This window comes from Lagenorhynchus albirostris, chromosome 12, assembly GCF_949774975.1.
Source record: "Lagenorhynchus albirostris chromosome 12, mLagAlb1.1, whole genome shotgun sequence".
Lineage (NCBI taxonomy): Eukaryota > Metazoa > Chordata > Mammalia > Artiodactyla > Delphinidae > Lagenorhynchus > Lagenorhynchus albirostris.
The window spans coordinates 76,678,729-76,703,348 of record NC_083106.1 but is presented as its reverse complement, the minus strand read 5'-3'; the positions used below and the strand labels follow the sequence as shown (position 1 = coordinate 76,703,348).

At 39.6% G+C, this 24,620-nt stretch overlaps 1 protein-coding gene across 1 annotated transcript in view; it reads left to right on the top strand.

The window, feature by feature from the left end:
• Positions 1-268: 268 nt before the first annotated feature.
• The window catches only part of MYO6 (myosin VI), a 140,733-nt gene continuing 116,381 nt past the window's right edge, over positions 269-24,620 (top strand). The window contains exon 1 of the mRNA XM_060167690.1: positions 269-335. The gene's annotated coding sequence lies outside the window, so the exon portion shown is untranslated. The remainder of the gene's footprint in view (positions 336-24,620) is intronic.

Genomic DNA, 24,620 nt, shown 5'->3' with positions numbered 1-24,620 from the left:
GCGGCCCCGCGCCGAGCGCCCCCTCCCGGCGCGCCCGCGCCCGCGCCCCGCCCGCCGGCCCGCGGCGCCCCCGCCCCCTCGGGCGCTCCGTAGCCGTGACGTGCGCGCGGCGGGGCTGGGGACTCGGCGGGTTGCCGGCCGGCGGGCGGAGACGGACCCGGGATCTGTCCGAGCAGGAAGCGAGCTGGAGACCGGTCACCGTCGCCGCCCCGTCCCGGTGCCGGTCCGCGTCGTCGCCCTCTCTCCTCGGCCGCCACATCCCTCCCTCCCCCCCCCCACGCCTCACCGGCGACAGGTAGCCCCGCCGCCGCGCACCTGCCCTCGCGTTCGCACCGGTGAGTGCCCCGGGACGCCCGCGGTGGGGCGTCGGCGCCGGGGCCCCACTTCCCGGAGCCTCGCTCCCCCAACCTGGCCTTGCTTCGGGGCCTCCTCTCGCCGCCCGGGGCAGACGAGCTGGCTCGGTTCATCTCCCGGGGACGCTGGGGGTGAAGCAGGTGATGAGTGGGCCCGGGCGGCGGCGGCTCCCGGTAGCGCAGGGGTGGGTCTCATTTCCACAGGACAATGAGAGTCTTCTTTCAAGAGTGTGTTACCACCAGGATGCCTTCGGGTATCTTCTCTGGCTTCCAGGTAGAAGCTGAGCCCTCAGGTGTCCAGCTCTGACCTGGACGTCCCGTGATAGTTTTCTCTTTCGTAAACAGGCTTAAAATTCAGTGCAGGAATAGTGCTTTTTGTTCTGGGATGTGAGGATCAGCTGCTGTCCCAATTAGTTTAATCTTGTAGGAGCCCAGGTTGGGACTGTATAAAGATGTATTTTTAGTCTTTAGTTGGTCAAGTATTTTGGGTACGTTAATTTATATATCTGCTACTGAACAAGAGATTTTTACATTTTTTAATTCCCAAAACTCTTTAAAACGATTAAAATGCTCAAACTCTGGGGTAAGAAAATAATTTGATAGGGTTATTACTAGAACATCCGTGTCAGAATTATTTCCATACAGGTTTAGAAAACGTGTTACATTTTATCTGGGGTGAAGTTTGTAGTGGAGGAATGCTTAAATCCTAATCTACAGATCTAAGGAGCTAGGAACACTGCCCCAATTTAATAGGCTGCTGTACGTGGTAGATAAAAGTTTTCCTTGTTATGCTCTGGCGGTGTAGATGCAATATAGCTAAATGTCGTCAGGGTTTGAGAGTTTAAAAGATTAATATTCTTAAGATTTAGCTGAGCACTGTTCACACGATAAAATGTGAATCTTGAACTTGGGCTGGTAATAGTCATGGTACAAAGGTTGACAGCAAAAGGACATTTCTGTACAAATTAACTAAGATGTCTTGGGTTGTGGTTTGCATTGGAAATTGTTTAGTGAAAAAATTACCTTGGTGTCTTTTACTATTAATTTTAGAAACACCACAAATTGGTCTATAGCCAGAGCTTGAAACAAAGCAGCCTTTTAAAATAACTCATTGACTTTTAAATATCCACCTCATTTAGAGTATTTTCAGTTGTGCAGAATTACTTGCATAGCGGTAAACAGAAGTTACATTAGTCTTATTCAGGTTTGCCTGTTGCATTTGTATGTTCTGTGTGACATGCTATTGTTGGCTTTTTAAGTTACATTTTAGTTTTCAAAAACTAATTTTAAAAGGGAGTAATGGAAGTGATAAGCAACTTTAAGAAAAGATTATGATTAAAAACTCACTTTGTATGTAATATTTAAAAGTATATATAATATATATTCTTCATTAGTGCTTGGAAACGTGGACAAGAAAAATATAATAAGCTATTGCAATATTTAATGTAAATTCATGCAAGGTCTTAAAAATATCATAAATCATAACCCATGGAACTCATCTGATATGGATTTTTTTCTCTGTTTATGTTTGTGTGATCAAGTTTTAAAATAACAGTGGCCAGGAAATCTGAGAGAAGCTGAAGGCTCTTTTTTCATCCTGTTGTGACTTTGCCTGGAGACTGTGGTGTATTATGTAGCCCATTGTTTAGACAACGGGCTGTCTCAGGGTTCTAAAAATACAACTAAAATTAAAAAAAAATTTGACTATGTGAGGTTTGAATAAATATAAGCACCCCAGACATTAAAAAAAAAATAACTGATTTTCAGTCTGCTGATAATTGAATCCCCATGTCTGTTATGTAAAATGTCAGTTTTATAAAGATGTTTAACCTTTGTGAATTTTTTATTTCTCTATATTAAAACATTTTAAGTAAAAGATTGAAAAATGTATGACAAGTGTAATAAATCTCATACAGTTTAATTTTGATCCTTACAATGAGACATTTGGTAGTAATGTGACTGGCCCTTTAGGAGGATACGATCGTCACCCATTTATTAGGCATCTGCCATAATCAGAACACTAACTGAGAAACTTGATCTGCAAAATAGTTTTCAAGGTTGGTGGTCTTGTCCTTTTTACACATGAGGAAATTTAGGCTCAGAGAATTGAATATTTGCTCAAGGTCGTGAGGTCATGTAGCTCCAGGGAGAGTCTGGATTCACACCCAAGTCTTCTGACCATAAAACCTCAGTCCTTTCCACCAGAGCAGGTTGCCTTAATCTCAGTGCAATTGGTAGACTATTCTGGTAAACCTGCAGAACTGGTATTGTGTTAAAGAATGTAACTGGAGGTTTGAACAAGGTACAGAGGAGTGACATTAAGAAAGGCCAGGAATGGGGCTCGGAATTAATTTTGAATTCTGTGTCTGTTTCTTCATTCTTAAGTAGACAGCCTTGAACAATGATATGATGTTGCTTTATCATTTCTGGAGTAAATTCCAGAATATTATACATACTGTGCACTTTTAATTTTGATGGGCTGTAGGAACTAGAATTAGGCTGTAATGTAACACTGGTTTTCATTGTAGCTTAAGTGAATAATGTAATGTACCTGGTTAGGGTAGAACTTAAAAATGAGATAGGTTATTGCCTGTAAATGCAGTAGCTGCCTTTTAAATGTTACGTAATTAACTGTGTAATACTAAGGGGAGAAATGGTTTTCAGATTATGATTAAATTGTGACCTGTTAGATCAGGACAATTTTTTTTTTTTAATGTCCTGTGTTTATTTCAGGAATGTCCCTTGAGCTGTAATAGACACAAAGAACAAAGTGAGCACACAAAGTCTATCTTTTGTAGCAAATGAGTCATTTCAGCAGTAGAATGTAGTTGGGTAAATGAACAGAAAATTGGTAGGAAGGCTCAGTTGGGTGACTTCTGTTACGGGTATGTCTTTGTTTTGAACTATTAGGAAGGATACTCATATTCAACTGTAAATACAAAACCATCATCCAAGGGCTTAATGTAAATTATTAATGGATGATCTGTAACACATCTGCTTTCGTGTGTGTGTGTGTGTGTGTGTGTGTGTGTAGATAATCAAGAACTAACTAAAGTCAAATAAGCTTAATTCTGTTTTTGAGGCATTATATAATGTTCAGAGGAACCAGGATGTTCTACATTTAAAACAGTTATGCTTTTATTTGACAGATTTAGTGGACTGTTAATAATCTTAAAATATAAGTATATCGTCCTACTTATGGTTTTCAAAAATAAGCTTTCTTTTCTCATTGAGTAGTGTAAGAATGACATAGTGGTTTGAGAAATGACCACAAGTCCAGCAAAAGTTCTCCCTGTGAGTACTGAAGTATGGGAAGTAAAACCAGAACAGATCTGGCATCTTTAGAAACCTTCCTAGTGTTGAAGAGAGGGGAAGTCGTTTTCTATTTATAAAACCTGTCTCTTCCAGTGAAACCAAAATACTGAAGCACATTCCTTAGGTGATATTCACATGTCTGCTGAGTAATGTGGGCAAAGCAAGGTGGTGCTCCTGGCAAAACCACAGGCATCTTTTATGCACCTTACATCACTTGTCATTTTATTTGAAGGTAACCTGCTGCTTAAGCTTTACAAGGTAAGGTATTACATATCACAGAATTTAAAAAATTTCTGTTATATGTGGATGAGCATCTTTTTCAACAGATATTTATCGATGGTTCATTGTGTTTAAAATATAGCTGTTGATGGGAACTGGTTCTTCCCTGTTGTGGCAGATCTTTGGATCTAGGAAATAGGAGGAGTGGGACAGATGTGAAAAGAAAGATAAACAGAAACATCCATTTAAAACCTGAAGCTGTTTATGTCAGAAGTTAACACCCTACATGAATGACGCTTTACTCTTTTGGAAATCGTTTTATGTACATTTGGTCCTAGAACAACTTGATGAAGTAGATGTGGTACATCTGTTCTTATTCTGCACATGAGAAAATGGAGACACAAAGATAAGTACTTTGTTCAAGGTCACATGTGAGGCTGCTTAGAAGCGTCACTGAGAATGGAACTGCTATCTGTGTGTTCCCATGGAGTCCTCCCTCCCCCAGGTCTCTAACTCCTAGATTTAGTAAGGGTTAACCTCTCAGCAGTGACTTATTTCATTTTCTGGATTTAATTCAGATGGTTCAGGCAATTCTGAATAGTCAGGATAGCTAAAGTGATAATTATTAAATACGTAGTTACACTTTTTTCTTCTTTTTTTTACGTAAGGTAGAAGATGAGTTGATGTAGTATTATGGAACTACTTTAACATTTTTAATAGATTAATGGAGTCGAGGTTGGTAATTAACTTTTCTAGTAGCAGTGTTTTTAAGGGAAAGCCAACAATTAGTTTTAAAAAAGAAAAATATTCTGGAGGAATTTTGAAAATAAGTTTTATTATTTGGCACATTGATATTGATCTGATTATTCTTGCTTTTGTAAAGACTCGCTAATGAGCTAAGGTGTGTCTCAGTTGGTACCTTTATGCCTTCATTCATTTCACAGATATTTGAGTGTCTGTCATGGGCCAGGCACTGTTCTGAGTGCCGATGAAAAGGTGATAAAACCAAGTCCTTGTACTGAGTGACATTTTGTTGTTGTTTTGAATTAAGTTAATTATAGACTCATCATTCTAGTGTGTGATTAACAGGGCTGACCCTAAAGTTGGGAAATAGTTGTCAAAGTGGTACAATTTAAGGGCTACTAAAAGCCTCATTTGCTCTAAAATATTCTGCTCCTGGCCTTTAGTCCACTGAGTTACAGCACTGTTACCAGTTGCTTCCTGATAAATAAGAATATGTTCCATCTTTTATCACAGTTTCAGGAAATAAGGCTGAGAGAAAGTAAATGGGACCCAGGACTGATAATGTTGGCTTTCGTAAGAGAGTGGGTTGGCAAAGTATAATTTTAGTAGCCACTGTTGTTTATTGAGCTCTTGCTGTGTGGCAGGTACCATGTCAAGCAAGTATTTTATGTACGGTAGCTCAGTTAATCACTATGTCGGACTTCCCTGGTGGCACAGTGGTTAAGAATCCGCCTGCCAATGCAGGGGACATGGGTTCGAGCCCTGGTCAGGGAAGATCCCACATGCCGCGGAGCAGCTGAGCCCGTGCACCACAACTACTGAGCCTGCGCTCTAGAGCCCGCAAGCCACAACTACTGAACCTGCAAGCCACAACTACTGAGCCCATGCACCTAGAGCCCGTGCTCCGCAACAAGAGAAGCCACCGCAATGAGAAGCCCGCGCACCGCAACGAAGAGTAGACCGCGTGCAGCAACGAAGACCCAACGCAGCCAAAAATAAATAAATAGAAGACATTAAAAAAAAAAATCACTATGTCACCTCAGTGCACTTGGCATTAAGACTCTCGTGTCTTAGGAGAGAGAGGCACAGGGATGTTAAACTCGCTCAAGCTCCCAGCCAGTACTTGGTGGAGCTGGGATTGGATCCCTTGTCGTCCTTTGCATGTGGTTGTAGATACTCATGTGGAAAGAGTGCGGGTAGACTTGCGACGTGCCACCAGTATGTCATGGCACACCATGTAGGTGGAAGGGCTTGGTGAGCGAGGGATGGGTGCGGTGGGAGTTGGGGGGACGGGGCGTTATTGCTTGCCCAACTGCGGGCCCCTCAGGCTTAGCCTCTGTATTCCAGCCCCCAGGTTCCAGAGTTGCATTTGTGCAGAAGTGCTTGCTTGTCCGCCTCCCGGGTAAGAGGACAGGCAGAGGTGAGGGGATCCTGGTTTTGCCACTTATTAGCTGCGTCAGATTACTTAGTTTCTCTGGGCTTCAGTTAGTAAAATGGGGGCTACGATATTACGTACCTGGTGTGGTTCTCGTGAGGACTGGATTAGACACTAATACATGGAAAGCGCACACCAAGCTGGTACATAGCTAGTGTCCACTGTTATTGTTACTGTTTTGGCTGCTGTTTCTTTTCCATGTTTAATGTGGAATGTTCATCCAAAAGGAAAAGAGCTGTGTATTGGAGATTTGGGTGAAATCTTGAAGTTGACCAGCTTCAAGTAGTTCTGAAATTTAGGTGCGTACCAAGAATTATCAGGGGAACTAGTAAAAACACGTCAGAGAGATGTGGGTGGGGCATGGGCAGTAGCATTTTAACAAGTTTCTCAGTTGATTTATTTGTGTACCAGCATTTGAGAACCACTGGTTGAAAGCTTTTCTTCATCCTCTGCTTTGGGAGGGTGTTGGCAATAACAGCAAAAAGTTGCTCGGATTAACCAGGCAGCATATGGTAAAAGGAAGTGAAATATCGGTTACCAGAATCTCTTCATTGATTTTCTTTCTTCTTTTAAGCTTATTTGGAGCTCATAGCATTTATCTTGAGATGACAATGCGGTGTTAAATTTCACACCTAAATTTAATTGTAGTGAGTATTTCAGCTTATTAACCAGCTTCATTTGGAAGTGAGCTACTTATATTTAATTTTTAAACGACTATACAAATAGCAGTAACATATAAGTAATGCTCGTTTAGATCTTAAGACCTTTTTGAACTATTTGTTTGGTTGCACTGGGTCTTAGTTGTGGCAGGCGGGCTCCTTAGTTGTGGCACGCAGACTCCTTAGTTGTGGCATGCATGGGGCATCTAGTTCCCCGACCAGGGATAGAACCCGGGCCCCCTGCATTGGGAGTGCAGAGTCTTATCCACTGTGCCACCAGGGAAGTCCCCTTTTTAATTGGATTTCTGTGTCCCCTGCATCGGCAGGCGGACTCTCAACCACTGCGCCACCAGGGAAGCCCTCACTTTCTCATTTAATCAAACAATTATTTCAGGAAATTTGATGATCCATGTAACCCGATGAAAAACATAAACTAGGTCGGTTAACATAAAGCACTTTTATTAATATGTTGTTATGCCTTAATGAGGTTTTCTGAAATTTTCTTCATCAGGTAGTCTTGTTTTGATAGAATAAATGTTTTTCATTAAAAATAGCTTTTAATAAGTTTAAAATATTTTGGCAAGAAAAGTCCCTTGCCTTCTGGAAATTATACTTCCCGTTCACCTGGACTCTTGAGCGCAAGAACACCAGGGCACAGTTCATAGAAGTTGGACTCTTATGACATAATTGTTCTTCCTCCCCAAGTCCTTTTAAAGACGCATTAAATTCCTGTATAAATCTGTCGCAGTTTGCTGTTATTCAACTGTCTTCTGCTAATGCCAGTTTTACCTAGTTAATCTGATATCTGGCTAAAAGTCTAAGTCCATGCTCTTCAGTTTGGATAGATTCCTGAGGATTACTAAAGAAAAACATTTCTCTCCTTCAAGAGATGGTATGAAGGTCCCTAGTGTCTGAGCATTACTCCCCCAAAAACGATTAGAATAGTTGATATGTCTTCTCTTGAGGGTTCCGGGGGAAAAAGAGTCCAAGATTGTACTCAGATTAAGCAGCAGCTAGACTGGGTCTTGTTCACATTTTCCAGAAAAGGAGAGCAAATTAATCAGTCACCAGCACCTGGCTATGAGACTTGACCATACAAGTAAAGGCTACATGTAAATGTTATATTTGGGTTTTGTTTTGTTTTGTTTTGTTTTTTGGAACAAATAAATGTCTTAGCTTGTCTTTAAAAGAGTATGGTGGAAAACAGAAAAAGGTTTGGAATAAGCAAAATAGCTCCTATGCTTGGAAATCATACATTTAGATTTTATTTTTCTGTAAGTGGGCCTTTTTCTTTCTTTAAAAGAGGAGAGTTCAAACTTTTGTGGAATCTTCTGAAAACATATTGTTTATTTCGATTTGATGCTGATAGAATTAGTATCCCGCAGGAAGGAATTGAGGCTGTCGGTTTTTCCTTGTTATGCTCTTTGAATTTCCCTGATTTGAGGATTGAGTTCTTCCAGAGAGAACTTTTCTCTGGTTCCTTGTTATTTTTTTTCTAAAATTAGATGAAACAGCTGTGTTTTGGTTTGTGGGCAAGATTTGCTGTCTGTTATCCTGGTATTTTGCAGAAGAACAAAGTATACATGTGTATGTGTTTTGAAGAGGAATGAATTAGTTTCTCTGCTTTTCTGGTCTATCATTATTGAGTTGAAGATGAGAACAGCAAGACGGTTTATGTATCTGTTGTGCTTGAGGGGAGGGGAGGAGAACTGAATGAATTTGAACATATGACCAGATTCACTTCAGATGTTTTAGAAGCCAGAGAAAAAAAGTTCAGTCAGAGTTTTGTATTTTCTAGAGATAGATTCTACTGATAAGTTTGTTTTTTTGAAGGGGGGTGCAGCATAAATTAGGAATTTATAACTGGTTTAATTTTTAATTTGGTGATTTTAATGAGTTATTAGCAAAAATGGAGATAGTCTTACGGCTGCACACAAGAATGCTAGTGTGTCAGAAGGTGGTCTATTATTTATTAAAAGTGTGCTTCTGGAACTGGTCCAGAATCTCATGCACTTTGGTCCTATTCTCTACGATTCTGTTTGGCGGCAACATTGACCTAGATTATTTTCGGGACATACAGACACTTGAGTACATCAGCAAGCTTGAACAGTGGAAGGTGGCCATATATTATGACGATGCTTTGAAGGAGTGGCCCCAAATGACCCTAGAACAGTACGGTTCTAATAGTTCTTGAGGGCCAGTGATATGCCACCACTGGGTACTTTACAGTCCTGGTCTCATTTAATTCTAATGGTGACCCGTGTGGTGGCTTTTCTTACCCCATTTTGCAGCTGAGAGAACTGAGGTCTAAGTAACTTGCTGAGGTGACACAAGTAGTGAGAGGCAGGGCTGAGAGGACGTTCAGGTGGCCTGGATCCAGAGCCTTTGCCCGATTTAGAATTTTAGGTTACCTTTCTCTGTGTGTTCTTTTAAAGAGTCAACAAACCCTTCAGGATTAAGCTGTTCTTCCTTCTCTGTCTAAATAAGGGTGGTAACACCCTGACACTCGGGCGGCAGTTGCTTGATGTCAAGTTCAGGGCGCATAGGTCCTCTGCAACACCCTTGGGTGTCCCCACCCGCTGGTCCTTGCTGTTCAGAGGGCTCCAGCCTCTCCTAGGACTGATGAGAGGGGGACTTTGTGGACAGGTAGGGTCTAAACCATGCTGGATGCGTTTTAAACCCCTGAACAACTACCCCTTTTACTTACATCATTAATTTGCTTTAAACAAATGTATTGCTGTAAAGTTTTGTGTAAATTAAATAAATAACTATTATATATATTTTTATTATCCTTGGAAAGCTGCTTGTTTAAAGGATCCCGACAGTGACTTCTTTTGTAAAGGGAAGAATCTTTTTGTCAAACAAATGATTGTTTTCTAGGTTATACTAACAAGTATGGATCTTTCCCATGTTACCTTTGCATAAACATGGGTGGTTTGGCTAAACACACATTTCATATAAATATGCCTAAATTCAGTGTGACTTCATATTGTGCTTGGTACTGTTAATAAAGAGGGATTGGTTAATGGTTTTCTTTTTTTCAAACAGATGCTATTTGTTGAATTTGTACTAAAATGTACTATAGTAGGCTTACCTCGACTAAGAATAATGTTCTTTTAAGCAGTAGATTGAGGTTCAATATATAGCACAACAGTAAATTCTTGTTGTGTCATAAAATTTATTAGGTAAATGTTAATGTTCTGTTTAAATGCTAAAATTGGTGTTTTATGAGTCTGAAATACATTCTCTGAAAATAACAGGCAAAGTTTAGAGTGAGAGTTTTTTTAAAAAATTGTTATGGTTGAAAGGCAGACAAGCTGTTGTTTGGAAAACATAATTTTCATGTAGCCCTGGGTGAAATATTTATTTCCTGTACCTAATACCTTGCTAATGAGGCTGTGAACCCAGTTCCATTGTAATCTGTGTTCTGTCCCTGAACATTCAACAGAGACTACTCTGTAACCTCCTAATTAATAGATCCAGTGGCCTCATTTAGATCATTATTCTTTTCCAACCTCTTCGGCTACTGAGCAACTAATCTTCCTTGAATTCTTTCTTCTGAGCGCCTGTGGTCATGCACTTCGCAGGTCTCCAGTTTGGTTTTTACTGCGTGATTTTGTCGGCCCATGTGTTTACTGTTCATGTGTCATAAAATCCTGTGTGTGGCACTTTGCTCTACTTGCTCTGTTCTTATTTCTGATAATTATATCAGCTCCATGCTTTTGACTCTTATGCAGAATTCCCCCCAGATTTCTTTTTTTTTTTAAATTAACTTATTTTCGGCTGCGTTGCGTCTTCGTGGCTGCGTGTGGGCTTTCTCTAGTTGCGGTGAGCAGGGACTACTGTTTGTTGTGGTGCGTGGGCTTCTCATTGCAGTGGCTTTTTTGTTGCGGAGCACAGGCTCTAGGCGCACGGGCTTCAGTAGTTGTGGTGCATGGGCTCAGTAGTTGTGGCTCGTGGGCTTCGTTGCTCCGCGGCATGTGGGATCTTCCCGGACCAGGGCTCGAACCCGTGTCCCCTGCATTGGCAGGCGGATTCTTAATCACTGCGTCATCAAGGAAGCCCAGTTCCCCCCAAATTTCTTTCTGTATAATCTTGACCAGCATTTCCAAATTGATGCTCCAGACATCTTAAAATTTCACATACTTCCTTCAGAGCCCTCCTCGCAGAAACTGCCTTTCCTCCTGTTTCCCTTATGATGCCCTCATTACCCTAATTGTTCATGCTCAGAACTTTTACTCACGTTTTCCTGTTTCACTTGTCATATTCTGTCAGTTGCCAAACCCTGTTCCGCTTCCGGAAGGTTGGCCGTCACTTTCCTCCCCCTCTGACCGAGTGCTGGCCTCACTCCTTTTTCTCTCATACGTAGTTCCCTATGTTTAGCCCTTTCCCTCAGTGTACAGTCTGTCCTGTGCATTGCCTTTAGAGTTCCATTTCAAAGTAGAAATCTGATTGTAATAATCCCTTGCTCAATAAGAATCCCTGTCAGCCCTTTATTAATACATTGGATGGTCCAGACTTTCACTGTGGGATCTGAAACCCTTTGAGGCCTGATCTCTTGCCCCACATTTCCACCTCAGTACTCGTCACACTTCTGCCATTGTCCTGTGCTCTGGCCCCATCGACCTGTTCCGCAGACATGTCCCCGTTCTCCCACCTCCTTACTCTTGTTCAAACAGGCCTTTGTCTGGAATACTTTCCTTTAGTCAGGCTTATCCATCTCTCAGGACCTGCTTGAATTAAATCTTTCAAAGTCGCTTTCCCCAGTTTACAGTTTGGAAGTACACCTGTATTATAGTATTCATCACCAGTTATGTAATATATGTGTATCTTCTTTCATTCCCCACTACTCATCCTAGATCGTGAATGACTGGAGAGTATATGCACTGCCAGCAAATGATTTGGTGAAGTTTTATGTAGATCAGCAGATGTCAGAGGTCTTCGGACTTCTTTACACTCTTAATTATTGAGGACTCTGTAAAGATTTTGCTTATCTACTTGGTTATACCTATTGATATTTACTGTATTAGAAACTTTAAAAATATTTAGTCTATTTAAAGATAATAATATATGCATTTTAACAGAAATGACATATTTTATGGAAAATAGTTACTTTCCAAAACAACAATGAGTGAAAAGAGTGCCACTATTTTACGCTTTTGTAAAACTCCTTCATGTCTGACTTAATAGAAGATAGCTGGGTTGTCATATCTGCTCATGAATTCAGTTTGTTGCATTAATAGAAGATAGCTGGGTTGTCATATCTGCTCATGAATTCAGTTTGTTGCATTATTTTTTTTTTTTGGTTGAACTGTGTATGAAGAAAATCTTCCCTCACGTAGATATCTCATTGGGAAAGGAGATATTAACTTGACCTTTTCAGTTAATGGTGTGTATATTCTTCGATCCTTCACCACCACTAACCAAGTGGTAATTTCTTAAAGTTCCAAAGTGGAATTTTAAGCCATATCAGTGAATTTTCTATACCCTGTTACATTAAAATCCATTGTCCAGTTTTGCACTTTGAATGGATCTTTTACCCACATGTGATTTTATAATATGGTGTAATGGTCACTTGGAACATACTGTTCCACTGAGTTATGCAGATCTTCGAAATATATGTAATATATTTTGATCTCATCAGAAAAGTCTTTTAAGTATTTAAGCTTAAACAGTATAAGCTGTTGTATGTTCAAGGTGGCAGATGTGGGTTTTCCCAGATTCTGCTTTCACTTGAATCTTATCATTGTCAACAAGTACTGTCAGTTGCTTTCCTTGATGTGACAGCCTTCACTCAAAAAACAAACAAGGGGGGTGGGAGGGAGGGAGACGCAAGAGGGAAGAGATATGGGAACATATGTATATGTATAACTGATTCACTTGGTTATAAAGCAGAAACTAACACACCATTGTAAAGCAATTATACCCCAATAAAGATGTTAAAAAAACACAAAAAAACAAAACCAAAAAACAAACAAAACCTTGTTTGCCAAAAACTCAAGCTTGAATAACCAAGGTTTGTTAGTCATTCTTTGCAGTGAAAATAGTGTTTCATGAAAAAGAGTCAGTTCCTGAAGGTTACAGCTCAAACACTGCCGGAAATATTTTCCTTGGGGCAACATCATACCTTGTTTTACAGTGGAAGTAGTTTATGCACAATCCCCATTTTGTCATATAGAGTATTAAAAAGATGTGTATTTGAGGATCAAAATGTAATAAAACCAATACGTTTTACTGCTTCATCAGAGGTATTCTTTTTCTTATTGAACTATAGTTGACTTACAGTGTTGTGTTAATTACTGCTGTACAGCAAAGAGATGCAGTTACACACACACACACACACACACACACACACACACACACACACACACACACACACACACACACACACACACACACACACACACAGTCTTTTTTTAATACTCTTTTCCAGTACGGTTTATCACAGGATATTGAATAGAGTTCCCTGTGCTGTACAGTAGGACCTTGTTGTTCATCCATCGCATATATAATCATTTGCATCTGCTCATCCCACACTCCCAATCCATCCCTCCCCCACTCCCCTTCCCCTTGGCAGCCACCAGTCTGTTCTCTGTGTACATGATTCTGTTTCATCGATAAGTTCATTTGCGTCATATTTTAGATTCCACATATAAGTGATATCATACGGTATTTGTCTTTCTCTGTCTGACTTACTTCACTAAGTATGATCATTTCTAGTTGCACATCAGAGGTATTCTTACGTGAGGCAGCATCCTTTTGACTGTGACAGCAGTGACCACTGCTACAATTTGGTGCCCCTGCCTTGATTTTAGCTGAAGTGGTAGAAGTTTTACCCATCATTGGTTCTGCATTATTAGGGCAAATGTCTTATTAGTATTACTTTAAAAACAGTTTTGACCTTGTTGACTCTCTGCAAGGGTCTCAGGGATCTCCAGAGGTTCATTGGCCACACTTGGAGAACCGCTGGTCTGGATCATCGTCCACTGGAGTTGTGTGTTCAGGTTTTCTGTAGACCAGACCTAGAGCCTGGACAGTTAGAATCAGACATTACCCCCTAGTTAATTTAATTCCAATTCCTTATCAAGAAGTTGAGGAAGCCAAGGTTTTGAGAGGTTAAGAGACTTGCTAAGGTCATACAGCCAAATTAGTGGCAGAACTGAAAAGATAATTCCTCTTAATTCAGGAATACCTCTTAATTCAGAATTCATTTTTTCTATCAGTATTGTGCAGTTTAAAAATTTAGAGGTAATTTCAGAGATATTTTGTATAAAGCTATGGCTAGAAAATAAGCATTTCTTTTTAAGCTATAGTATGGATACTGTCCGATAGAATTCTTAGGGGATAGATTTTTGAACTTTGTGACCCAGAACTCTGGGATCAGACTGCATCTATTTTTTTCACCTCTTTTTTTCATCTAGTTGACTATGAAATTGCTTGCTGTGATCAGACGGAAGATTAAGTGAGAAATTGAGATAATTCAGCAATTAGTGTGTAATCATTTCTAAGAAAAAACTCAGTTATTTACCGTGGTAAAAATCAATATCATCAGTTTGACATTTGAGAGAGCAGGATATGATTATATAGAAAATTGAAAAGTAATTGAGCGTCTTTTGGAGAGTATTTTATTTTTTAATAAATCTTTATTGGAGGATAATTGAATACTGTGTTAGTTTCTGTTGCACGACAAAGCAAATCAGCCATATGCGTACACGTGTCCCCATATCCCCTCCCTCTTGCGTCTCCCTCCCACCGTCCCTATCCCACCCCTCTGGGTGGACACAAAGCACCGAGCTAATCTCCCAGTGCTATGCGGCTGCTTCCCACCAGCTATCTGTTTTACATTCGGTAGTGTATATATGTCGATGATACACTGGAGTTCTAGGCTATTGGGTAGACCTGGGTCTTGGTGCTGAGATGAGGAACTGCGTGAGACCTCACTGATGAATATTCCCTGGAGTCTGAGGTTCTCTGTTAGTCCAGTGGTTCAGACTCAGAGCTCGCACCGCAGGAGCTTCAGGCCCGCCCCCGGGCTCGTGAACCAAGTTCCTGCAAGCCACCGGTTCACTTTGGGGTTCCTCCTGTCTCCTTGGGCATCGGAGTCCCCTACCAGCGGCTGGCAGGCGCCCTAGTTGTGGGGAGACGCTAACTCCGCATCTTTTCACACCGCCATCTTGACTCCGCCTCCTTGGAGAGTATTTCTTTTAAAAATCATTTTATTGTGGAAAGTTTTAAGCGTATTCAGAAAAGAAGAGCATGTGAACCCCTATGTACCATCACCCAGATTCAGCAGTTACCAACTCATGGCTAATCTTATTTTACTTTTTTTAAAAAAATCTAATTATTCCCCCTCCCCCTGCATTATTTTGAATCAAATTCCAGATATCATTTAATTCATCATCTATAAGCATTTCAGTTTGTAGGAGAGAGTACTTCCTAAAACTTGGAATTAGGGGGCTTGGTATCTAAAATAAGTTTGAATTAACCTCTCAGAGGTCTTTTCTAGCCTAACCAACAAAGCCGGAAACACACAAAAACCTCCTCTTTATACCCTGTCATCTCCTTGTTCTTTTGCCTTATTTCTCTTTCCCTTACTATAAAAATTTCTACTAGCTGTTTCTGTTTTTCCTCTGTTCACTCTTTTATTCACTGCAGCATCATTTCTGCTTCAACTACTGTATACTGAAACTGCTCCGACAGTGCCAGTGCCCTTCCCATTTTCAAATCCATTAGCTTATTTTCAGTTATCAGCCTCTTCTGAACCACTTGATGATGCTGACAACCTCCTCTTGTTCAGACTTCTTTCTCCTTTGGTAAAGTCCTCTCTGCCAGGGTGCTTGCTACCTTTCTGTCTACTTTTCCGCATCGTTCCTTTCTCCCCTATTCTTCCTTTAAAATGTCAGGTTTCTGGCCTCAGTCTTGTTTCTCTTTTACTTATATTAGTGATTCTCTATTCTGTCAGACTTGGGACCCCTTTTTCAAAACAATTGTTTTGTAATACCCCATTTACTACACTGAAATTAAACAATCTACACATACATGTGTATGCATACCTATATACATGTATAATTAAGAATATAGTGATGTAACATGAAAGAAGTAATTATTATTTGTATTTGTCACAAATGTAATATATTAATAAACAATATAATATACATATAACTTAAATATATATTTTATATTAATTAGGTATTAATGCACGTATTTCAGTATGTGAAAGCTTACTCTTATACTGTAAGTCAGAACAAAGTAATCAGGCTCTAGCATCCGTATGTAAAATAGTCATGAATGCAGCTACTGCAGATTAGACTACTGTAGAGGTATGTTATATTGGTGACTCAAATACCATGATCAGCATTGCTCTGTAACATGGTTTTCTCTGAAATAATAAACATCTTTTGGTAAGGACCCAAATAAAAGACAGTCTTCTCTCAATTTATGTGATATTTTATTTCTGGAAAACTCAGTATATATTAAAACAGTGCAAAAATATTTTAGATTTGATTCTGGGCTCTACTATCTTCTCTAAGTTTGCTATGTATTTTGCCTTCTATATATCATTAATGGCATCAGAATAATTTGAAGTACAATGTAAAAAGCTCTTCATACCCTTTCCACAGGAGCCATATTAGTTTGAACTGTCCTTTTAGACACTTGTTTTGGCTGCATTAATTTTATTGGATCATCTTCTTTAATTCATTCTTGAATGATATATAACTGTCTTCAAGTGAGACACTGAGACTTTTAAATTGAGTAGAAAATACAAATAATTAGTGAAATTATAAAAACATTCTGATGTAAATTAGAAAATATGAGAGTTGTAAATAGTATATATGTAGTCCTTCCTTCCTTCCTTCCTTGAGCCTGCTTCTTCCATCTTTCAGATTTACAATTAAAAAAATTTTTTTTTATTTATTTGGCTGCGTCGGATCTTAGTTGTGGCACGTGGGATCTTCGTTGTGGCACGCGGGCTCTTCATTGCTGCATGCGGGCTTCCCTAGTTGCAGTGTGCGGGCTTCTTTCTAGTTGTAGTGTGTGGGCTCCGGAGAGCACGGGCTCTTCGTTGCAGCATGTGGGCTCTCTAGTTGTGGTGCACGGGCTTACTTCCCCTGCGGCATGCGGGATCTTAGTTCCCTGACCAGGGATCGAACCTGCATCCCCTGCGTTGGAAGGCGGATTCTTAACCACTGGACCACCAGGGAAGTCTCTGTGGTTCTTTTTAAAAATAGCACATGATTCACAGATTCCACTCAGATTAATAGCCGTTCATTGTACTTAATAATGAATTTATTGAGGACTTTTTAAAAGGCCTTATCTGTTGCAAAATGCATAAATAACTTTTTATATATACTTTTAGAATATTAAGGTGCCAATAATCTGCCCTATTTTGGATCTGAATTTAAATACAAGAATTTTTCTTTGTTTTACAAGAGAGATTTGCCCCAGATGTAGATAATTTTTTTTTTTTTTACCTTCAAGGGGATTGTGAGTCTGAGAATGAAGAAAGGTTAGAAGTAAATTATTCCCATAAAATATGTTGTTTTGCCATAAAGAGATACTAGAGAGAGAGATTGTCATAAAGATACATAAAGAGATTCCTATTTGAAAAGATGGCCAGAAATAATGTTATCATGTTTATTATTATAGAGTTAAGTATCTGTTGTGCTCTATTTAGTATTTGAACTTCTAAACTACTCCTTTTTATATACGCTTAGTTTTATAGACATTTTCCCATGACTATTATTTGTGTAACTGAAAGCTAGATGTGTTTTAATTGATTTATCTTTCCTGATTTTTTTGATGTCAAATTGACAGTTTAGCTGAACCTTGACAGATAAAAATATAAAGAATCTTAGTGTTGTAAACAACGGTAGTGTAGATGGCTTTGCCCAAGAAATGTATAGAAATATAGACTTACAAGATACGCATATAAGTTAGCAATGCTTTTCCTTACAAAAGTTTTCTTTGAAAAAGGATTCTGCAAAGTGCCCTTTTACTGGCCTCTGCTAAGGTGTGTATATATATTCCAAGAAATTGATTAATGAACAAAAGGGAAAGAAATGAATGAATGTATGTTTTAATTTGATACGTTTATCTGTAATTGTTCCTCATCAAAGCTCCAGTATTTACATTTGGACACCAGATGCTAAATGTTTTCTCTGTGAATAAAATTTAAGGGGAAAAAAAATCAGAGGTACAACCTGAACATTAAAAATTCCCCCGAACTTGTATAAGACAGTATGAAAATTTCCCCTTATTCCTCTCTGCAGTATAAATGAGAATTGGGGGTGAATTTCCAAATAATTATTGTATCAACATGAAAGTGATTGAATTTCCATTTGTTTCTGTTAGAAATGAAAGAATAAATTGTATGGTTGTTCTCAAAATCCTGATGCCTGAGCCACAGCCTCGCCCCATTAAATCCCAGATCCCGGAGGGTGAGACCTAGGTGTCAGTACTTTTCCAAAGGTCCCCAGGTGACTACAATGTGCCGTTCAGTTGTTTCTCTTTTTTATGTTGAATCTGTGTAAATAAAACTTCCTGTCAAAAACTGAAGAAACTCTTGGTGACCAAAGTGTTTTAAAAATTCAGTTTTTATACACTAATTAATAAAATGTTCAGTGTCTCGTGGAGGACTTAAAAAATAGAGCACATTCTATGTTGAGACTAAAGAATTGTTGAAAATTATTAAAACAGTATACTTGTTAGTCATTACAAAATTTGGAAGTAGACGTTAATTCTTTCGAATCTAGTATTTTGTTTCCTGGCAGACCATATTTAAACCACTCTAAACAGGTCATTCACGGTTTTATCTTTAAGAGCTCCTGAGACAAAGTTTCCGTCACCTCTTTTTGTCTCTGATTCTTCGTGAAGGTTCTTCATGTCTAACCTAAATCACTCTATTTTTATATTTTACCTTCTGGAGATGTAGGCCATTTGATCGTTGGGGTGTGTGTGTGTGTACAGACACATACACCTACATAAACACATTTTTAATCCTTATCATTCATATACTTGAAGACTGATGTTACTATTTTTTTAGTCTAAATAGCCTAAGTTAGGTAAAGTTTCTTCATACCAATTAGAAAATTCTCCATTTTGACTGCTGTTTTAGGTTTTAATGTAAAGGAAACATTTTACACTAGAAATCATTGTTTTTACTAATCTTGCTGATAAAGAGAAGGCAATGGTGAGGAAATGACTAAAACCAGTTCCGAAACAGTGTGGAGCCCCCAGATTCTGGAAGGGCTGGGAGCACACAGCATCACGAGCACATGTGGAGGAATCAGCTCTGAGAAGAGTGGGGACGTGTTCAGGTGTGGATGAAGTTACAGATGTATTTTCGGCTGGAGAGGCAGAGTATTGAGGGATTTTATGCCTTATGGCATAAAACAGGGAGACATTAGGTCATCACAGGTTTTTACAGGGTGGAGGTACTATTGGGGCCTTATTGAAATGCTTAAGTTTGGAGATGGTATGTGAACTGTGTCAGTGATCTTGTAATTTTAGTAAACATACAGATAACTAAAGCAGATTGTTCAATTGCCTTGTTCAGAGATTTGGATTTTAATTATATTTACTTGACTTTGCAGAAAACATTGAAATTGATTCTGTGAGGTTAGAAAGTGACTATACATTTATGTATATGTGTCTCTTAAAAACAGACTAAATAGTTGTCATAATTATGACATAGAATCTGTAAGAAGTAAAATAATACCGTTGGTGCAAATACTGTGCTAGTGATGGTGGTGAAAGGGGAGAATGAAAGAGAGTCTTAGCAACTTGAAATTTCATATTCTGGGAGAGGAGGATGTTTACGTATGGAGGGTCTTATAAACACTTGATTGAATTTGCCCAAATTTATATAAAGTTATGCCTATTCCTCCAGTTATAATAAGTAGTAAATAAGAACTGAAATGTTTTGCTTATTATTAACCCTAAACTTCACAACTGAACCATTGTGGAGAACTAGGGTTCAGAATAAGAGCCACATATTTGGAGAAAATTTTAGGGGACTGGAATTGATTAAATTGAAAAAAAGACTGAGGTGATTCAGGTATGTCTTCAAAGAGAGAAGACAGTGATCACTCATCAATCAGCATTTTTTAGTGAAGACACAGGAAAGCTTGATCTTCAGTTGCATTATGAGGGATTTAGACCAGCTTGTTCATTGATTTATTTAAAGTCACCTGTCTGCCTACTATGTAGAGGCACTATGCCAAGTTCTAGAGGTGCGTTTCTGATCAACATAGGCACGATCTTACCATCGTTAAGCTTGTGTTTTGGCAGGGATACAGACGTTAAACACCTGTTTATCCTATGGCTGGCTGGGCTTGAATGGAGCAGCTCTGTGGGTGCTGTGAGAGCACTTGATGGGGAGGAAGAACGGAGCAAGGTGGTGCTGAAACATTAGGATGGTTGTAGAATACCTTGTGGACTAATCAGACCTCTTTTAAGCTCCCCTCCTCCTATGAAATTAACTCATCATTGGTTCATTGTGCAGAATCCACATAACCAAAATGAAGTGAAGAAGAATCTTTGATCTTTCTACCATGTGGAGACAATCACTATTGTTGGCATTTTGGTGGATGATATTTTAGTTGTGTGTGTGTGTGTGTGTGTATGTATGTGCCTATATATTCTTTTTTTTTTTTTTTTTTGGCTGCGTTGGGTCTTCGTTGCTGCGCGCAGGCTTTCTCTAGTTGCAGCGCGCAGGCTTTCTCTAGTTGCAGCGAGTGGGGGCTATTCTTTGTTGCAGTGTACGGGCTTGTCCTTATGGTGGCTTCTCTCGTTGCGGAGCACGGGCTCTAGGCACGCGGGCTTCAGTAGTTGTGGCGCATGGACTCAGTAGTTGTGACTCGCGGGCTCTAGAGCGCAGGCTCAGTAGTTGTGGTGCACAGGCTTAGTTGCTCCGCGGCATGTGGGATCTTCCCGGACTAGGGCTCGAACCCGTGTCCCCTGCATCAGCAGGCGGATTCTTAACCACTGCTCCACCAGGGAAGCCCAATTCTTTACAAAAATGAAATTAAAGTAACCCCTACACCCTTTTCAGAAGGGCTTAAAAGTTAAACGCATTTTCATTTCCATAAGGTGATTTGGGAAACTTCATTTCTCTACCTGGAATTTATGATTCTTGGGTTCTCTGACTCCTGTTGCTGTATAAAGAAAAGTAACTACCCTTAGATATCAAAGTGCCGTAATACTTTGCTATAGCCCCACTTAATAACTACTTGATAACTTAAGTGGATGAATGTCCATTTATAGCCCAAGGCAAGTATGTTCTTATTGAGGTGTTGTATGTTTGTTTGTATGTTTGGTGTTTTAATTTTTATATAACAAAATGGTTGTGAATTTTGTATTTATTTTTCTAAGGATATTATTTAAAAGCATGATAATGCCATATTTTTGTACCACCTGGGAGTAATGAATTTATATTAATTATAGCCCTGTACAAAGTTAAAGCATTGTTAATTTCCTTCCTGTAATCCAATAGTTTGAGTAAACTTACCTTTTATTTTTGACATATTCTTTTTATATATTTGTGTGACTTTCTGCTACCAAATTGCTTATATCCCTTTACATTTTATGGATCTTTTTTTGCCAGTAGTAGAAAATGAATGTAATGTTTTATGTTGTTATTGAGATCTTTAAATATTGAAATATACTGAAGCAGCATGGGTGTTTTTAGTTTTCTTCCTTTTAAAAAATGGCTTCTTAAGTAATGATTAGAATTTTACAGTGTATTTTAGAGAGTTTTCCACTTAGGTTTTTTTTCTTTTTGGCCGTGCCTCAGGGCTTGCAGCATCTTAGTTCCCCGACCAGTGACTGAACTGGCAACCTTGGCAGTGAAAGCGTGGAGCCCTAACCACTGGACCACCAGGGAATTCCCTCCCCTTAGCTTTTAATATCACCCCTTCCCTGACTTTTGTGAGGTGGCGCTTAAAACCTTGGGGGATGATTTCGCTGTAAAGTGTGCAAGATTATGCTTTGATATTTATCACTTATGCATTGTAAAAAAGGTGCTGTTTTTGCAATCCTTAATTCTGTCCCAAGAGACCAGTGTGCTCTTTCCAGTAAATATGATCCTTCTAGGACTTGGAGTTTGTGGTTGCTGGGTTGCCAGTGGTCAGGCTAGAGGCTGCACAGTTACTGGACTGAGCAAATTCCTGTCTGGCTGTTAGCAGGCACGGAAGAATGCCTGCAGGTCAGCTCCGGGTTGGGAGTGCGAACAGAAGGTGCTGCCTTGGCTCCTGGCCTGGGGGAGCTGGGCTGGCGTTTGTCCCTGGATACTTTGAATGAGACACATTGGCAACTGTCCAGATTGGAAATATACCTTCTCAGGTTCCAGGCCTACCTTGGCTCATCTGCGGGCAGTATGGGGATAGCAGCAGCCAGTGGACGCCTGGCTCTGCCCGAGCTCAGTCTCCTGCCTTGAGAGCTGTGTTGCTTATCTGCGGACAGTCTGGGAGCAGCTTGCCAAATACAGGTCAGGGGGTGCATGTGACCTGAAAAAGCGTCCTCTCCTTTTCCAGTGAGGCCGTTCAAGGCCTCAGCCTTATTTGGTTGTTATTTGTTAATGTTATTTTGTTATTGGTTAACAGTTTTGATGTTTAGCTATACGTTTGTTTGAGGGAATGTGGCTTGTGTCAGAAATTCGTAGTGCTACCCTTATAGACCTGTGGAAAGTGGCTTTTTTTTTTTTTTTTTTTTTTTTTGCGGTACGCGGGCCTCTCACTGCTGTGGCCTCTCCCGTTGCAGAGCACAGGCTCCGGACGCGCAGGCTCAGCGGCCACAGCTCACAGGCCCAGCCGCTCTGTGGCATGTGGGATCCTCCCGGACCGGGGCACGAACCCGTGTCCCCTGCATCGGCAGGCGGACTCTCAACCACTGCGCCATCAGGGAAGCCCGAAAGTGGCTTTTTAATGGAGTTAACTCATGCATTCCTGGGAACAGTAATTAGTGATACTTACAAGTAGTGTGAATCCTGACATGTAGAGCACACTGGAGTTTTGTTTTATTTTCCTGGAATGTGTAGCACGTCACTGCTTTAAGATTTCATTCTGCTCATCTTTTAACACTCTGTTCAAGATGGGTCTCCTTTGTCCTGGTCCTTGTCCTTCACTGTCCCTATACCCCTGGCAATTCTTCGAGCACTTTGTGTTGCTCTACAACACAGTTTGCCTGTCTTTCTTCTTCGGTAGGTTGTGAACGCGCTGATCTTATTCTTGTGTGTTGAGGGCCTAGTACTTGGCCCTGTTGTAATATAGATGCTCAATAACTGTCTATTCAGTGAATAAGTGAATCACAAACTTGAACTGTGAATATACTGTCTACTTCTTTTAAAAAGTTTTTTCTCCAAATATAAATTCTAGGTCATCTCGTCAACATAAAACCTCTCAGAGGAGTTGAGATTAGGATAGTCAAGGGGTTAATGAGCCCAGGTACCTAGAATATTGCTTACAAAGAAGCCCTGAAACTGGTAGCAATGGTAATAAAGGACTTTTTAAGGAAGATGAAACTAGAGCTGAAAGAACCCTTTCTTTAATAATTAGGGAGGATGATGTGATACGGATACACTGGGGAGACAAGATCTGCTTGTTTGCATAACTGTTAGGGTTCGACCAATCATTTTGAAAAATTAGAAAGCTAAATTTATTTGTGTATTCCCCTTTTTGACCTCCATCCTGAAGTTTTGTGTACTACTTTTCCCAGCCTGAACAAGTCGAGCCGTGGAAGAAAGACTGTTAAACTTGTTAACACATACACACTTGTAGCACCAATTAGAGTTTTCATATAATTTATGATATTTTTCGATGAAAGTTACTTTAAAGATAACTTTTTTTCTGATTATAAAAGTGGTAGCTGTCCTTCAGAAAATTTGAAAACTGTGAAATGTCTAAAGGAGAAAAGAAAAATCATTTATAATGTCATCACTTAGAAACAATAAGTATTCCTATTTTAATATATAGTTAAAAAACATTATTAATTAAATTCTTATTGTGAAATCAGAGAAGTGTTATGCTCTACTTTCTTTTTTCCTAATTAACTGTAATTTATCTGGAATTTATTTTGGAGCATGGTTGAAAACTTATTTTAAAATTATAATATTTAATCATCTTTCTTTTATCACTAAGAAAAATCTGATCTTTTGGATCGTTATTGGGGAAATTTTATTTTTTAATTCCTCCACATTCCTTTTTTTTTTTTTGCCATGCCACGCGGCATGCGGGATCTTAGTTCCTCAACCAGGGATTGAACCCGTGCTCCCCAGAGTGCAAGCTTGGAGTCTTAACCACTGGACCATCAGGGAAGTCCCACTTCCTCCATATTCTTTATTAAAGCCTCATAAAAATTTTTTGAGTAATATCTTTTACACTGTGTTCATTTTAATCAACTAATAAGTGATCTGCCACAACAGATCAAAGCAGTACAGTTGGAGTCCATATTCCCCTGGACACTGGTCTCCATCTGGAAACTAAGCATTGTTTTCATTTTGGTGTGTATACATTTGTATCTTTTACTGTTATTTACGGCTTTAGGCTTGTAGAAGTATGTCGTTTGGTATGTGTGTCTTGACATAAGAATACCCTGCAAAATGTTCTGCAGCTTCGTTTTTTCATGTAAGGACAGGCCTTAGGTGGCCATGTTGAAAGGTTAAGATCTACTTTACTGCTTTTGATTGTGCATGGTTTTCCGTAGTCCAGATATTGCATAGCTGTTCAACCATTTTCTTTCTTGCTAGACACTTAGATTGTTTGCAGTTTTTCCCTCTTATTTACAGGTGCTACAATAAATAGCCTTGGGGTGTCCTAGGAAGTGCTGGTTCAGAGAATTTACCACTCTGTAGTCTAACAGAACAACTCGATGTTATTGGATTTTAATTTTTAATCACTG